This window comes from Lepisosteus platostomus, chromosome 8, assembly GCF_059453375.1.
Source record: "Lepisosteus platostomus isolate fLepPlt1 chromosome 8, fLepPlt1.hap1, whole genome shotgun sequence".
NCBI classification, from domain to species: domain Eukaryota; kingdom Metazoa; phylum Chordata; class Actinopteri; order Semionotiformes; family Lepisosteidae; genus Lepisosteus; species Lepisosteus platostomus.
This window is the reverse complement of record NC_142618.1, coordinates 4,820,016-4,835,394: the sequence shown is the minus strand read 5'-3', so window position 1 is coordinate 4,835,394 and position 15,379 is coordinate 4,820,016. Positions and strand designations below refer to the sequence as shown.

The window sequence follows — 15,379 nt, the reverse complement described above, 5'->3', positions numbered from 1 at the left end:
CTACTTTCAAAACGCCCTAGAATCTTAGCTCTAGAAACAAAGAAAGACCAAACAGTTACAAAACACAAATATCAGCACTCTGCAGTCCCCAAAAAACACTATTTTTTCCTAAATATTGCTTGTGAAGCTATACTTATTGGACAGCAATACCACTACTAAGTTTAACATTCAAATGGCAGATAAGATTTCCGAGTGACGTAACTAATTTGAGACACAGTGTGCATGCCTATTTCTGTAACTATAAGGAGGTCTGTGGGGGGTGTCAAACCTAGTGTCTGTAACTGTACTTACAAAAAAAACTAGGGCTGCTAGAAACGCCACCAGAAATAAACACAGTAAGAAATGACTCATTTTTTGTGTATCTGGACTTCAATACACTGAGTGCCACGACGACACGTGAAAAGTACTTCGCCAAACGCATAAATCAATATTCAAGAAAATTTAATCTGTCTTATGTGGTTTTAAGCGCTTTTTTGTTAAGCTAGTCACACCCTGCCTAAATCAGCATTGTCTATTTTTCCATTAAACAATAGGATGTTCCAAAAAAAAAATCAGCCTTTTAAGTTAAGGCTGCTTGTAAAACTCCAATATGCCTAACATCTAAACATTTAGGCACATTGCTCTGGCTAGGAAGTGATGCCCCCCAAAAAATACAGTATTACAAAAGAAAATTACAAAACAAGGAAAGGCAAATTAAACGTAACACACAAGGCAGAGGCAACTATGAAATACTTGATTATTTTCTTAGAGTCTTACAATCGGTAGTAGTAGCAGCAGTAGTGATGACAGTACATAACAAAAATGTTTGCATTTGTATTGTAGTTTTCATCCTAAATTCTAAAGGGATTTAAGTATAGGAGAAGCCTCACTTAAACCACTGAAAAGCAGCACCTACAGTTGTGAGAAGAAGTTTGGAATTATCTGGATTTCTGCATGAATGGCCCATAAAATGTGATCTGATCTTCATCTAATAATAAATAAAGACAGTCTTTATTAACAAACAACACTCATAACATTTTACATTGCCATATCTTTATTGAACAAATGGCTTAAACAATCAAGGTCATTGATGGAAAAAGTATGTGAACCTCTGGGATAATGACATCTTGAAAAGAGGGTAACTGGAGTCAGGTGTGGGTCTGACCTACCCTGCCGTATAAAAAATCACACAATTCTGGTTACCTGCTCTTCACAGCAGAATTCTGTTGAAGCGCAATATGGCCCGATCAAAAGAGATTTCAGAGGACCTCTGAAAAAATGTAGTTGAAGCTCATAAGACTGGAAAGGGTTACAAAAGGATTTCTAAAGACTTGGGCCTCCTTCAGTCCACAGTCAGGCGGATAGTTTACAGATGGAAGACATTCAGCACCATTGCTACTCTCCCTAGGAGTGGGTGTCCTACAAAGATCAGTGCAAGGACACGCTGTACAGTCCTCAAACAGGTGACAAAGAACCCTAGGGTAACAGCTAAGGATCTGCAGGCATCTCTTGCACTTGATAACGTCTGTGTTCATGAGTCTACCATATGAAAAACACTGAGCAAGAGTGGTGTTCATGGGAGGTTACCACGGAGGAAACCACTGCTCTCCAAAAAAAACATCATTCCTGCCCGTCTCAAGTTTGCTCAAGACCACCTGGGTGTTCCACAGCACTACTGGAACGATGTTCTGTGGACTGATGAGACAAAAGTTGAACTTTTTGGTAAATGTACACAGTGTTATGTTTGGAGAAAACGAAACACTGCATACCAACACCAAGACCTCATCCCAACTATGAGGCATGGTGGAGGGAGTACAGTATAATGGTGTGGGCCTGCTTTGCTGCCTCAGGGCCTGGGTGGCTTGCAATCATTGAGGGACCAATGAATTCCAAGTTATATCAGGAAATTCTACAGCAGGATGTCAGGGAGTCTGTCTGTGATCTAAAACTCAAAAGAAGTTGGGTCATGCAGTAAATCAACAAGAGTGGCTCAAACAGAGAAATTCTGTATTTTAGAATGGCCAAGTCAGAGCCCTGACCTCAATCCCATTGAAATGCTGTGGCGTGATCTGAAGCAGGCCGTTCAAACAAGACATCCCAAAAATATTCATAAACTGAAACAGTTTTGTGTAGAGGAATGGGCCAAAATACCTCCTAACCACTGCACAGGTCTGATCAGCAGCTACAGAAAGTGTTTGATTGAGGTTATTGCCAATAACGGAGGTTCCACTAGTTACTAAACATAAGGGTTCACATACATTTTCCATCAATGACCTTGATTGTTCATTAAATAAGACGGTCTTTATTTATTAATATGACTTAGATGAAGATCAGATCACATTTTAGCAGCCATTCATGCAGAAATCCAGATAATTCCTAAGGGTTCACTTTCTCACAACTGTACTTGGGTAATGCACAAAAGCCATTTTGCGCCAAAAGCTCTATGATGTGGAGAAAAAGTGAGAAATTACTTAAATTAAATAACTAGTAATTTGAAGATAAACAGATTGTGCAAACCCAAAGTAGATTTTAGCCTGGACACTAGGATTACCATCCTGACTCTTCCAAGCAATGCCATGAGAATTCTAATGGCCAGGCAATCAGAACCTAGAGCAATGTGTCATCAGAAGGATGTCCTCAGTCTCCACATCGGGGCGCTGGCCAGGCCTACTGGGAAGAGCGTTCAACCTACTGACCCATCCACCACTTCCAGTAGCACCCGAGGTTTGCTCGGAGACCTTCCAGCATGAATTAATGCTGATCTTGCCTAGCATCAGGACATCACACATTACTGGGCAATACACTGAAGCTGCTGTCTTTCTCCTGCTCTAACCGTCTACAAATACCAACGATTTGACTAAATGACACATCCGACAGAGACACAGAACGAACTGCACAAAACGCCAACAACAGTGGCTTGTACCTATCTCACAGGGCGACCCAATCTCTACACTGTGAGGATTACGTAAAGTTTCCAAGCTGTTTTTTTTTATTTCCTTCACCGTGAACATGTATGTTTTTTATTGCTTAATGCATCCATGTTGCCATGTGCTATGTGTCATGTGTCATGGCTTGAGTTACTGTATGTCTTTTACCTGCCTGCAAAGAAAGTATCCTTTTCCTTGGCTGCACTGGGAAGTGCATATTGTGTTAATGGAAAGGATTTGTTAGCAGCACATATGTATACAGTCATGAGTACCTGCTACAGCAATCATACTTTAAAACTTGACATAGCCATGTCCCATAATAGTTTGAGCTATTAAACCAGGGAATCCCTCTAAACTAGAAATGTGGAAAATTAAGTACAAAAATGCCCATCCACCCTCTATTAAACAGGCGGCAGCCTTATGAAACTACACATACGTCTTCTATCACAGAACAGGGAGCTTCACAGCCATTTTCTCAGGCTGCAAATCTTCCAGGACAACCCAATAAAATGTCCTTTGCAATGCCTAAGTGCATACAGCTGTCCCATACAGCTGACATTTCTGTTAATTCCCCAGAAAGAAGCCAATCTATTATTTAAAAAAATAAATCCTGCACCTCAGCCCCTGAAAACAGAGCTAAAAGGACACCACCCAGGGTGACTGATGTCTGAATCTCCTGTCTTAAAGCACCAGTGCTCTAAAAAATAGCAAAGCCTGCTCATTAATCTGAATTTCACATCCTTCTACCTCACTTTCCCTGTTGTTATATTGGAGAGTTACAAAAGACAGGACACAGGATACTTCCATTAGCATGCAAGCCAATTACCCTTCCCAAGAACACAGCTGAGCCTCTTTAAACTCAGACTTTAATGAAGACTCACGGACCAGAGGCCAGGAGAGAGAGTGGTACCACATCCCCAGGGGACCGAGAGGAGTAGTAAAACCCATCTCACATGGGCCTCGGCCTGAATCAGTGAAAAATGCACACCCTAGACCTCCATACTAGATCTTTAATGCACTTAATAGAGCTGATTTCATATCTCCAGTTAACAAATCCCACTTGCATCATCTTAAAACCGCCCCTGAAAAAACAATGTACACAATGAACTGAAATGGCCTGATGATTTTGTCAAGAACTGAGTTGTAAAATGATTGATCCAGATGAACAGCAAAATGCACACTGTATCAAGAAAATGTTCTGCCACAAACTGGATGTAGACACCTTAAGCATTCACTTTATGCTGAAGGGTAACTTAATGAAAATAGAAGTTAATCTGTGAATATCCTCAAACATCCCCTAAATTCAACAAAGGGATCCTATTTAGGTCATTAAACTTGCTTGCAGATTAGTAAAAAGTTTGAAAAACAAAATATTTCAATAATTATAACTTACTCTTCAATTTGTAACCACAGAATACTCTAACATTTTATCAAACCAATCAGGTCTTCAACAACCAGTTAACAACCTCAGACATCAACAGTCTAATGACTAAGACTGTTTAAAAGAAAGAACAATTATCTCACTTTTCTATCTCTGTGAATTTTCTAGATCATACAATCCTCTTTATCTTGAGCTTGCAGAAAAATTGTATGAACTGTTGAAGCTGACCCTCATCAAACCGCTTAATCATTTTCAATTTTCTGGGCCATGGTTATTGCTTTTTGTGAATTCTTTGTTTTCTCAGCACCACCTGAGATATTCTCTCCCATTTCGGACCCACAGTAGAGACCGATTTCACAGGCAATGCACAATAAAATAAACTATGAAGAGAACAGGTGCACTCCACAACACAGCGAGACCCATGTAAACAGGTCAAAAACAGTGGGACAAAGGCCTACAAAGTTGGATTCACCTCCCTAGAATCCCAGCCTCTGCACAAATTCCTCACATATGGTAACTTTGCTGCCTATGAAGAAGTATCATTCTCTGTAGCGAAAAATGCTGTTCATAGGGTGATTAAATTAGGTATACATTTACTGGCTTTGCTGTAGCAAAAATTCATAATTCAATCAGAGGTACAGTACTCCCCTGGAAAATCATCCATCTCCATTACGTGCCTGTATTAGAGGGCCTCAGTTGCAGGAGTCCACTGTGCTGAACATGGAGTTTACAGTATACAAGTAAGACCCTGCACATGCCTCACTGAACTGAAGACTTCCCAGAGTACTCCATGATTCCCTGAACACAAAGTTCAACAAACAGCTGCATTTCAGAAGAGTTTGAAACATGTTACTATGGTTTTTTTAAAAGGATTGAAAAGTTCCTTAATTGTGTGGTCCTTGAATACTTGAAAAATTCCTATTTCACTTGCAATAAACCAGATGGACCTCACTGAAATACAACAATGAAACATTACACCCTCTACTAAATATCACTGTGTAAGAAATTATAATATTCTTCACTTTTTAATCTTCTTTCCCCTTGTTCGCAATAGAGGTGAAGATACAGTACACCTTTCAGCAACAAGACAGTAAACCCCCCGATGCATGATATGTGACCAGAACTACTGGTCCACAGAGAGTTGAGAAAACCCACACGCTCCCCATGAAGCAAAGAACCATTTATGCATGGTTCCCTGGTTAGTAGCATGATTAGCCACCTCTGGAAGCAATTTGTGTGAGGCATGCTTTACAGTAGACGGCAGATACTCTCTGTTGGGAATCTGTCTCCTTCCTCTTGTAGAGCCTGAACAAGCATGAGCTCCAGCTGCCACACCTCATCCTAGTTCACCCAACAAATGTTCCACAGGACTCAAATCAGGTGAATAAAGCATGAATAGCATAGCTGTCACATTCTGAACTCGCAGATAGAGATGACATCTCTCTCTCTCATTATCACACGAATGGCACTATGTAGAATGCTGCCACATCAGGATGTGCTCACAGGTATGGAAGGAGGTGAGGTAATTGCAGGGCCACGCAACCTAACTGCCATCCATCACTATAAACGAAGTACGTAGCAACGGCACATTCCCACCCACTGAATCTCCTTGCTGTTTGCTCTGTTGTACACTGCATTACTCTGCTCTACACGCACATCTGTCAGAGAGGTCTACACAAACCACGAGTCTACCTTAAGTTTAGCATCAACATACTGATGACACAGACATCTGTATCTGCAGGCAGAGCGGTGGCTCTGTGGCTCAGGATCTGCGCCTGTGGCTGGAAGGTTGCTGGTTCAAATCCCACGGCTGGCAGAGGAATCCTACTCCGTTGGGCCCCTGAGCAAGGCCCTTAACCCCAACTGCTCCAGGGGCGCTGTACAATGGCTGACCCTGCGCTCTGACCTGTATGTGTGTCTGTGTCTCATGGAGAGCAATCTGGGGTCTGTGAAAAGACAAATTCCTAATGCAAGGAACTGTATTTGGCCAATGAAGTGATCTTATTTTACCTCACTGAGGTTAGTTAGTTGTTCCTGTGCTACCTTCAAACATCTCTGAGCCACGTGTGGAGATCCAAGGCTGTAGTATCTTCAGTAACAAAAACCAGGAGTGTTCCCATGCAACCATCTCAGCTATATGGCTAATAAAGTTATCTTATCTCTTCCTTGACTCCATCTGGTTGCTCTTGTCCAGACTGATCCCAGAGCAGCATCTTTTTTACATAACATGATGGCCAAAAACATACAAAACATTCGAAATAAAGTCTTACTAGTATATTATACAATTTTCACGCAACATCCCTTGATTTGAATTCTACACTTTTGACTACACATTTTAACATTTTGTCTCTATCTCTTCCCCACATCACCTGAAAGATGTACATTAAACACTTCTCATCATAAGCACCCAAATGTTTTTCATAAGGGGCTTCTTCTAGCTGAGCGATTCGCATTTTACGTTTTAACTACTTTCTGCAAAACCCTGCCTGTATTAAAGGGCATTCGCCAGGTGTTTGCCAACTCTTGAATTTTATCTAAACATTTTTTAATTTCATTTAAAAAGTATTGAATCCTCCTAATTTGGCATCACTTGACAAGGTTACTACAGTACCTATACCCAAATCTTAATGATTCATATCAATTATGAACAGCAGCGGTCCTAGTATAGATCCCTGTGGTACACCGCTAATTATGGCACCCTAATTTGCATATTAGTAAAGGTTTACTCCATGCTGAAAAGAGAAGAAAAGAAACATTTCGGCTGTAGAGCCTTCTTCGGGTCTGAGAAAGAGAGGAAAGTCATGCTGAGGCAGCTACCTACTTGAAATAATTTGCATATATACCTCTTATAAGTACTCTTTAACATCATAAGCCAGTTCTTAATCTTATTACACACATTCCTCTGAATGTTTTCCACCTGTAATGAGAATCAAGTCTTTTAAAAGACGTCTGAAAAAGTTCTCCATAGTGAATGCTTTGTGTGTGTCCATTACTGACCTTGCTTGTTCAAAGAACCCTAACAGCTAATTTCCGATTTCTTGCCTGCATGATTCTTCACTGAATCATTTGTACAGGATTAAAAAAAAAAAAAAGATACATTTAATAAAAATTGCTAAATGTATTTCCTGTTACACTAGGAGGCAATCCCACAAAGTTTGTTAAAAATAACCGAGTCCTGTTTAATTTATTTGTATGCATATTTCTCTTTTTTCTTACCTGTCCTTTTCATATGCTCTGTCCCTTTAAGAAATCCCTGAAACCCCGAGTGAAAGGTTCTGTCTAGTGCAATCTACAACCCCAGAATGCGTCCTCGTGTAGCAAGTTTAACTTTCCAATCGGAGGTCCCAGACCCAGATTTGTGGATGTGAAGTTTGTCTTCAGAATTGTCTTTTTCCTGTGCAACTTTTGCATTTTCATGATGGATGAGGTTTACCTTCAATGGTTTATTATTCACCGGGCTATCACTGTTTTACCATTGCTTTTACAGGGTTCACCGGGTTAACTCTTTAAACACCTCTTGAGAAGTTACTGATGCAGTCAACTTTATGCAAAAGAGAAACAGTCACATTTATTTTAGTGAAACTAAGAGGCAGGACGAGAGCATTAACCCATCTGCGCACGCGAATTCAAAGGAACGTTATGTAGTTTTATCAACGTTAACATTAATAACTGAGTAGGCAAATAAGGTCAGGAGGATGTTAAAATACATGTAAGGCAATAAATGTTTCATTAAGTTCCCATTACGATGACAGACGTTCATCTAAAAATACATGCATTTGAACTGGCAGATAAATATGAAAAGAAGGACTATTAAAAAGGTCAAATAACTGCCACCACTCAATTTTGAAACCTTTTAACCCACTGATAGAAAATCCTGAGAAAATGCAGAGCCGTGAGAGACACAGGCCAGAAAAGGTCTTGTCAGAAAGCTTTTAAAGCATTAATTGTTACGAACGAAAATTCAATTTAATACCAAATCATGCAATTTTTGTTCAAACTACAAAAACGATGGATGCGCATGCAGGTTTTAAGTCATTAAACAGCCCTGTTCTCTGTTTACTCGACCAAATGTTAAAATGTCACTTGGAAGCCAATGGATGACATTAAAAGAGACATATTCTCATACACATGCTGTCCACAGATATGCCTTCCTGGTGGAAAAGGTAAACTAAACCTTTTCAAGGAATTAAATTCTATTTTCTGAAGTAGTTAGCTAGCAGTATTAACACTGAGCACAACATTGTAGACAAATCTCTCTGATCTACAGCTTACCTACAGTAATTATTCATCAATTTTGTTATTATGCAGCCTTGCTCCGTAACTAAAGGGTTTGAACGACATCAGTATTCCTAAAATACAATCAGCTCAATTTGCAGTCTCCTGCTTCTGCTTTACCTGCTAGGAGCACACACAGAGAAGCATGCAGGATGTAACACCGATGTACAGTACGCTATAAAATTATACGAATAGTGGAAACATTCTGCACCTTTAATTAAGCTTTTGAGAATCTAAATTGTAACCAATAAAGCTGTTTTAAAACTTCTCCATTTATGATATCATCAAAAGAAAGAAGACAGACAGCAGCCTTACCGCTCTGTAACCTGATCTCATTAGATCTCGGAGGCTGAGCAAGGCTGGGCCCGGCCAGCACTGGTATGGTCGACCAGTCGGATTGCAACATTTTAACCTAAACCTTAACTGACAGGATGCAGCGTGCATCTCTAACTACTTATTAAATTCTAAATATAAGAACTCAGCCTTCTTCTATCAGGATTTATTGAGAGCATCCTGTAATACGCCACAAATATAATTAAAAACAGAGCTGTGCTAGCTTATATTTGGTTAGAAATAATTGTGTTCTTTAGCTAATAAGATCTAAAATTACAATGTTTTAATCTTGATTTAATCTAAAGCAGATGATTTGAACCTTTTTAAGAGCTGATTCCAGAATAGTCCATTAAGTCAGGTACCTTCCCCATTCTTGTTGACACCTACGGCAAGCTTGTCTGTGACAGTGACTTGCCAGACTTGCTGTGTGCTACAGTCTGTATTATAAGCTTTGCACTATGGGAAGCACCAGAAATTCCAGCTTCCCCATTCTTAGAACATTTTACATTTTCATCTGTTCAAGGCAAACGATTAAGAAACCAAAAAATAAACTGACCGTGCAATTCCCCTCTTCGTTAATGACTTCATCCTTTTCATTTTTTTTCTCCCTATCCCTTCGACTACTTACTCTCATCTGTGTTGCCACAGCGTTCAAGGACTGTGGAAATACCCGCCATGTGACATCAGCATTTAGGTCAAAATGAAACGTATTATAACGGAAAATAAACACAGCAGCACTTAAAAATAGGTGAGACCTGAAATACTAAGTAAATGAGTAGAACATTTCTTACAGATCTGAAATACCTATTTATTTATAGGCAGGTCTACAGAATAGTCAATTTAGCAGGACTTGATATGGAAATTATTTTTTTTTTAGACGAACCGAAGTAAAAGGAAAAAAAATGGGATATTAATATTACATGTTAATAGTACGCTACGGCTTTTTCTATAAAGATAAAAGTCCATCCGGATATTGGATTTTTTTCTTTCCTGTATACCTGGAAAAAAAAAATCAGATAAGGTCTTTGATCTAATTCCACAGCAACACAGACTGGCCCCGTTAATTTTTAATGCCGTTTTTGTCTCCCTTGTGAACACATTTGTCAGGGGCATTCTGTCAGCCTGCTTAGGTGCTGTAAAAGTACATTTGATGAATACACTCAGACCTTTCTCTCTGTGATAAATATAACAGGCATAGCTTCATTTCTCGGGAGGAGGACCACTAGCAACACCGTATGTAGTTATGATGGCCACTTACTTCAGATGAGTTGAAATGTTTTATAATTGACAGTACATGGGAGAACAGCCACCGTGCCCAGTGGCACAGTCTACGGTCATTAGTGAGCAGACGTGCGAGTTCACGTTGTTTCTGCCGAGCCTCAGGGTGGGCCCGAGAAGAAAGGAGGAAAAGCATAAGTCAAAATGGCAAACTGTCAGGAGGACAAATATTAGCCAGACCCTCAGGATCAAGAGACCCTTGCTGCTTGGATAAGAGAGACATCCACAACAAGAAACACTTTAAATTATTTCATCTCCTTTATCGAATGCAGCATTGCTTCCGGCGTAAAGATAACTTCTGGGTTCAAGCGTGTCGATTTTTTTTTTTTGCACAAAACATTAACCAAAAAATTTAAATGTTTTGTGAATGACTTCGCAGAAAGAAGACCTCTATTCGCTCTGGTTTGCGTTGTAGGAGGTACTTCACCTTCTTAACCTGAAGCCAGGCTCATCATTGCAGTAAAATCAGAATGCACTGTATATATTCTGTACTTAGCAGTTGAAGGTTAACACTTTTCTAGTCTCCCCTTCATTAAAAAAAAACACATCTCGGGTAATTGATCGCTAGTTTCCAAGCAATCCACTCCAGCGTTAGAAAAATTAAGAGGATGAAATAGTTATCGATGCAATACAATTAATAAAAATTCTTCCAAAGCAACCAGTAGGGATTTTGAATGTGCATGTTAAAAAGTCACAAAAAAGTCCGTATAAAATCGCAACACCAAGGTTAGTTACGTGAAACGCTGAGTAACACACAGAAAAACCATTTCCATCAAAGCAAACGAGTATACTGTATTGCCGATGCTGGAAAATTAATCAAAGCGCGACTTACAATATCGCCCGTCTCTCCGCCGATTTTCCCCTCATTTAATGAAAACCATCTGGTTTCCCGGAGACTTACCAATAACCGGCTATTTCGTCCAGACTGCTCCCTTGTTTTTTCACCGTACACTGGTAGCATGGAGTATTAGTGGCCGGGGGGGGGGTCACGGGCTGTCACGACTGAGCGTTTTTCACACACGTACAGAGAATATAGGTGTGTATTTCTGTTTGATGCAAAAAATGCCAAGTCAGACGGGGGGGCGGTGGAGTGAGTGTGCTGTGACTGCAGAGGTTCACATCTCCCGGTTACTACATCCAAACCACACCCACCGCATTGCAGAACTAACACACTGAGCACCGCTGGGGTGTCGTGTCAGGTCTGAAGTGACCGAAAGCAGGAGAGTCGCACTGGACATCCGAGGCGGCGACTCGCGTACTTCAGCCACTAAAAATACTGAAGCGAGCAAACGAGCTATAAACCCTTGCCGTTATTAGCTAAAACATCGTCTTCATTTTTTTTTTCCTAACGGATACAAGAAAAACTTTTTCAAGTGCTCCGCATCGAAATAAACTCAGTGACCGGAGTCTCTTTTTTCCGCAAAATGAATTCCCTGCAGCTACTTCACAGCTTCTAAATGTATCAAAGTATCAACCACAGATTTTTCTTCCTGCGGCGACAACCTCGAGTGCACGGATGTATTTAAATAGCCACAGTAGACGTTAACGCAGGCACACACAAAAAAAACGCACACGCAAACACACACACAATCTGGCACATCTAAAGGAATCGCACTGATTTGCCCGAAGAGATTTATTTTGTGGGGACGCGCATACTGTATACAGTATCAGGGCGATGCATGCCCAGGAAATGTACAGTATGCCCCCTTCCCTACCTCATTCCTGCAAACAGCTACAAAAATTCTCGTTTTCGCTTTGACACTTTCGATGCAACACAACGTGAGCCCGCAGATCCCTTTTTTTTTTTGCATACGATAAGTTGCTAGCTTTTTACCGGGTATCCCGTGTCCCCCCGCTCGGCTGATGAGGCTGCAGCTCAGTCCGCTCTCTGCTCGCCAGCTGTGTCACCGACAGCGCCAGCGGGCTGAGCAGGAGATACGGGACAGCGCGGCATTCTGGGATACACGAGGACAGCCAGCGCACCCTCCGCTTATTCTAGCAGAAGATGCGGGAGCGAATGAGAGCCCACCTCCGGGATGAGTCACGGCCGGTACGGGCGACCCACACGCGTGTTGCAGGACCTGGCGGGGCGAGGGATGGCCACCGAAGTAACCCCAAAACGAACACGGCGCCGAAGCAAAGCAAACCCCGTTCGACTGAAAATACACGTAGACGGTCTCGAGTGGAACTTGGGATGCCCACGTCTCCCGAACAGAATTATCTTGCTGGGACAAATAAGCAGTTTAACTCGGGTTTTTTTTTTAAAATTTCCGAGAACTGAACGTCTTAAATGAGACATGATCTTCTTTCAAAAATAAAGATGTTCTTGAACAGATTTTCGGAGTCAGTTTTTGTAATTCAGGGCAGCAAAGGTATAAACGTTTGAATTTAAATTCGCTTAATAAGCTTTAACAGCTTTTGAAAAAAATGTCCCTGGGTCAGTTTCCTGCACTGTGTTCCTGGCCACGATGGGTTAAAAGGACATATGTTATTTTAACAGCACCCGCCAGCTGCAGTGTTCATTCATGTATAATTAAACTCTTGTAACTAATTGCACACATTTAGTCTTCACAAATTCTAAATGAACCCTGGCAAAGGCAAAGAGCTGCTTAACTGACAAAAATTCCTTTCTGGGTTCTGAATCTTGACGAACCATACCATGTATTCAGTATCGCAGCATACAGTACATTCTACTTGCATTTTTTCCATTATCCTGCATGCATCACATTGTATTCAATTTATAAATAATTAGGCATCATTAAGAATTCATTAAACATAATGTGAGATTTTTTTGTGTGTATAACAGGGTTCATAGAGTACAGGGGGCCTGTAACAGTGAAATTATGTGAACACTATGACTGCGACATCACTATGACAGCCTCATCTTACACAGCAGGACCTGTCAAACTCCCTCTCGCCAAAATCCGCAGCAAGCTTAGAAACTGATAGGCTCTTGCCTATCCACAGGTCCAAGGCATGGCATTAATGTACTGTGTGGGGTTGAATCCCAAATCCTAGCTGCTGTCTCACGTACTTTCAAGTGCCTGACCTACACAGCCAAGATAAATGCAACATCCAGTACCAAAAGGCCTACACCCCTACAGTGGAGATCATTCAAATACTCGAGAAAGCTAGGGAATGACATTAAAGTGACACCCTCGTCTTCCACTGCAGCACCTGCTACAGTCACACAGTGTGGACAGGCCATCATGAGGACAAGATGACCAAATCCCAGTCCGAAAGCCAGCAGTCCATTCCAGGTAGAACACGTCTTTATGGCCCCGTCTTGAGAAGCACATGTACTGTGATATTTTATGCATCGAGTGCTCAAGCACACCACACAACCACACCTGCTGAGGTACCATCTTCCAGAACCATGACCATGGCCATAGGGGTTAGAAGGCACCTGAGAACTTTTATTTACTGGTGAGACATTACAGGTGCTACACAAGCTGCCAGCTGTGGTCCAGATCACACACGCCACACGACGACAGATTGCTATGCTTTTTCAGACCTGGTGTTCGCTACTGTGACCCTCAACAAGAGGGTAACTTCAAGGTTAAGTCTGAGAATGTATTGGAGGCAAAATAAAATGCACTTCAATATATACTGTACAGTAAGTCATTCACAGCCATCCTGCCTTCCCAGCAAAGCTTTTACAGTGATATTGGGTGGATGGTGTTCATCAAGAAAGCCTGCATTATGGACTTCAGTGTTGCACTCAGTGCTGGTATCCTTCTTACTCTTGTGCGGTCACTTAAAACCAGTAATTACTCCCTATGCAAGTACAAATCATGTTCTGTAGCACTCTGTAAACTACAGTGCAAAACAGAAATATCCTTAAATGACTTTTTAAGGAAGAAAAAAGGTTGCTCTTGAAGGTTTCTATGTTAAAGCACTATAAGAAAGACTTGTGTATCTCCTAAACTAAACATTTTTTTTAATCCAAGGGGAAGTATGGGTAATTTAATAGCAAGAAAAATGCACACATTATCTCTATGGATAACACCATATACTTCTGGATTCAAACCACATTCTTAGGTGGACCTCTGAGGTCCTGACCCACACAGCCCAGACAAGTGCCATTGTACTACAATAAAATACTGCTCCTCTCCTTCAGGGGGCTGGAACATTCTGGAGGAAGCAGAAGACTGAAATCACCACGATAATTTTATTTTACACCAGAAACTCTGCAACACACTGCTATTCTGAAATCAGTCCAGAGGAGTGATGCCCGATACAGTACATGTACATTTCTGATCACAAAAGAATGTCTTCCTCGGGCTATAAGAACTGAACCTTTTCAGTCTTGAACAAAGATCACAAGGGGTCCAATTCAAGTACTGAAAATGATTAAAGTAATTGAAGTCGATGACAAAGTCAACCAGCTGGACATCTTCAGAATCAACACTGAATCATGAACCGGGGGCGAAAAGTGACAACTGAAGGGAAGTGCGTTTACAACAGAACAGGGGCACTTTTTCCTTACACAGGCGGTGTAAGCTATAAAGATCCATGCTCAGTTTAAGATGCACGTTAAGCAATCTGAAAAACTGCTATAGGTTTACCAAACTTGCTTGTTTTGCCCCCCCATCATACTCTTTAGATCAGTTCACACCCATTCCATACCGGAAAAGTGCCTATCCCTTGGTAAGGAAAAATAAAACAAGCTGCCCAGCAGAAACACCATGGTGTCTGGAGGAGGGGAACTTCTCAGAGCTGGCATAAGGCAGGACTGCTCCAGGACAGAGCACCAGCCCACAGTAGGGCAAACTTGCGTGTGCACAGGGAAAGTGTAGAGACAACACTTACAGTAAGGCAGCATGTTTTAGGAAAGAGCAAACAAACCAGAGCACCTAAAAAAAAATAAAAATCACACAGGCACGTGGAAAACGCAGTACAGATAGTGCCCTGGTCTGGAATCAAATCTAGGACAAATAACTCACTCTGGAAATAAAGTGACTTTGAAAATGACTAATACACAGCTTTCAGGGGTAGTCAGATCATTTCAATAGCTGCCCACATTGGAATCATCTAGGGAAAATGATCATTAAAATTCTTATTGAGTGTTTATTTAAGTCATGCAGAAAAAGTGTAATGAAGCTTCATGTTTTTAAACGATTAAAACCAGCACCAACGAAACAAGCCGTTACTGCCACAATGTAGCAAATGTCACTGGGATCCTGAAGTGAAGAAATGAAATGGA

The 15,379-nt window shown here is 41.1% G+C and overlaps 1 protein-coding gene across 1 annotated transcript in view; it reads right to left on the bottom strand.

Annotated features, from left to right (window-relative positions):
• epb41l3a (erythrocyte membrane protein band 4.1-like 3a) overlaps positions 1 to 12,167 on the bottom strand; it is a 75,085-nt gene extending 62,918 nt beyond the window's left edge. The window contains exon 1 of the mRNA XM_088642145.1: positions 12,008 to 12,167. The gene's annotated coding sequence lies outside the window, so the exon portion shown is untranslated. The remainder of the gene's footprint in view (positions 1 to 12,007) is intronic.
• Between the last annotated feature and the right edge of the window lie 3,212 nt (positions 12,168 to 15,379).